The sequence below is a fragment of the Carlito syrichta genome, unplaced genomic scaffold (genome assembly GCF_000164805.1).
Source record: "Carlito syrichta isolate Samal-C Ts95f unplaced genomic scaffold, Tarsius_syrichta-2.0.1 Scaffold312843, whole genome shotgun sequence".
NCBI classification, from domain to species: domain Eukaryota; kingdom Metazoa; phylum Chordata; class Mammalia; order Primates; family Tarsiidae; genus Carlito; species Carlito syrichta.
This window is the reverse complement of record NW_007256939.1, coordinates 1,810-4,713: the sequence shown is the minus strand read 5'-3', so window position 1 is coordinate 4,713 and position 2,904 is coordinate 1,810. Positions and strand designations below refer to the sequence as shown.

Sequence of the window (2,904 nt, the reverse complement as noted above, 5' to 3'; positions counted from 1 at the left end):
TGCTTGGGCTTTATCGGAGGAGACTATGAGGTAGTATTCCTATAGGGAGAAATTATTTGCATGCAGGTTTAAACTTCGTGTGCATGTGAAACCGTATGGGGAGAAGCCGGAGCTTAGGGCCTTTGTTGTCTTTGTGTGGTTCAGCATCATCTCGGGAGATGCCTTTCTGACTGGTCCCTACGCCCTTCAAGAAGGGTGAAGATTCACCTTCCCAAGGTGGGGTAGGCCAAAGCCTAAATTTTTTTCTAATGTCTCCATTTTTAATTAAGATGCTCCCCTTTAAATGATTAAAATTAAATACATTTGCTAATGATTAATAATGTTGAGGATCTTTTATGTATTTACTGAATATATCTTCTTTGGTGAAATATCTGTTCAAATACGTTACTCATTTTATTAGTCAGTTTTGAGACTTAATTTTATATTCTGTATATAAAGACTTACCAAGAGCAGTTGAAGCCTCTGCTAACTACTGGTTACAGGAGATGCAGAGGACCCAAGAATAGATTAGATGACACCCAGGAGATACAATCAGCAAAACCCAGAACATGAGAAACTCTGTAGGTCAAATAGTCCCATTTCTTCAAAAATACATTGCAAAGAAAAAAGATAGAATGAGAGAAAGAGACAGGGAGAACCTATAGATAAAGAGACTTAAGGGACATATCAATCAATGCAATGTATGTACTTCATTTGAATCTTAATTTGACTACAGCAGCAGAGAAAGAAAGAGAGAGAAGAGATTTAGGAAAATTTAAACACTGAGGGGATATTTGATGATAGTAAGGAATTATTGTTTATTTTTGCTGTGATAATAATGTGGAATTTCTTCAATCAGTAGACAATGGAGGTGAGTGGAAGTAGGTGAGCATCGGATGGAATGACATAGTCCATGCATGGGTAGTTGGAGCCGTGATGGATATGTGAAAGATCATGACACGTAAGAATCTCTTTACTTTTGAATATCTTTGAAATTTTGTGTTAGAAAGCACTTAAAAACAAAAAAAATCAAAAAAGAAATTATTTCATTTTACCTCAGCAGGCTGGCACAGACAAGGTGAAAACTATGAGCCAATGAGAATATATCCAAGGAAATTGTATAAAGACAGCAAAATAAACTCAAAGAAAGCAGAAGAAAGAAAATACTAAAAGACACAACATAAATTGTCAACAAATATACAAGAGGCACAACAAAGTCAAACTTAGCCTCTTTGAAAACCCCAATAAAAACTGATAAACCTCTGGTGATAATGATCAAGAAGAACAAAAAGAATGTTCGAATAATCAACATTATAAATGAAAAGGGGAGCATCTTAATTAAAAATGGAGACATTAGAAAAAAATTTAGGCTTTGGCCTACCCCACCTTGGGAAGGTGAATCTTCACCCTTCTTGAAGGGCGTAGGGACCAGTCAGAAAGGCATCTCCCGAGATGATGCTGAACCACACAAAGACAACAAAGGCCCTAAGCTCCGGCTTCTCCCCATACGGTTTCACATGCACACGAAGTTTAAACCTGCACGCAAATAATTTCTCCCTATAGGAATACTACCTCATAGTCTCCTCCGATAAAGCCCAAGCATGGCACTGGCCAGCCCCTGCCAGGCCCATAAATACAACCCTCTTTCTCTCTCTTGCTCTCTCTCCCTCCCTATCCCCCACAGCTACAGATCCTTTTCCTTTTCCCTGTAGCCGCCACTTTAATAAATCTCTTGGTCCCTAACGGGTGTGGAGTTGTTATTGGCACCTAAGTTCTTTCATTGGTGCCATGACTCGGATCAGGTTCCTCTCGCCCTAAGGCGGGACCTCATTCTGGCGCAGGTGGGACTCACCCCTTAGAGCCTTCACCCACTTTCTTAAATGCCAGCGCTGCATCCATCACCGGCCCTCGGATGGGTAAGTGCCCCTAACCGGAAAACCTAAAACCTTGCCCAGGATAACCAGAGGAGACTGACCGTTGATCGCCCAGCAGCCCTTTCGGCCCCAGATGAGGGGGGGACCACGCCCCACCTAGGTCTTTAAGGCCACAGCAGACCCCTACTGGTTTTTCTCTCTCCCGCCTAGGTCTTTAAGGCCACAGCAAACCCCGACTGGTTTTCCCCTCCCTCGGCCATCAGGAATTTCGAGCCTGCCTCTTAGACAAACTCTCCACTCTCTCTCTCACTCCCGACATTATACGGGACCTCTATAACTTCTACAAGCATTCAAAAAAGTGGGCAGAGATTCCCCTCCCCCCGCGTCCCGCTTTGACCCATTAAATCTCTTGGCCTTAATGGGTGTTGAGTCTCACTGTGGATCAGGTCTCTCTCGCCTTTGTGCGGGTCTCTCTCGCCCTTGGGCGGGACCCCGATTCGGCGCCAGTGGCCACTCCAAACCTCCCGGACCTTCCCCACCCTCTTGAATGCCCGAGCCACGTCCACCAGCGATCGTTGGATAGGTAAGTCCCCCTCCCCCAAACAAGGAAGCCTAAAACTTGCCAGGGATCACCGGAGGGAACTGACCTCAGGATCCAGCCTCTCCGGCGCCTCGGCGAGGGGGAACACACCCCACCCCGGTCTTCACGGCCACAGTGGACCCTAAAGCCTCCCTCTTCTGTTCCATCTCTCATGGACCCCAGGGCTCCCACATTTGTTGGGCAGCAGTGGACCTCAGAGGCTCCCACATCTGCTAGCCTACAGTGGACCCTGTAGGGTTCCCACTCCCCAGGGCTCCCACGTCTGTCGGGCAGCAGCGGACCTCAGAGGCTCCCACGTCTGTTGGTCCACAGTGGACCCTGCGGGACTTCCGTTTCTGTTCAACCGGCAGGAATCACGAATACACTCCCTACCCGCTGCTCGGTCAAGTGCTCTCTGTCTGTTTCGAAAATTCCTAGCACTAGGTGCCTTGACCCCTCGGTTCTCCAGGA

The 2,904-nt window shown here is 46.4% G+C and overlaps 1 pseudogene; it reads right to left on the bottom strand.

Annotated features, from left to right (window-relative positions):
• LOC103272580 overlaps positions 1–1,769 on the bottom strand; it is a 10,258-nt pseudogene extending 8,489 nt beyond the window's left edge.
• Positions 1,770–2,904: the final 1,135 nt, after the last annotated feature.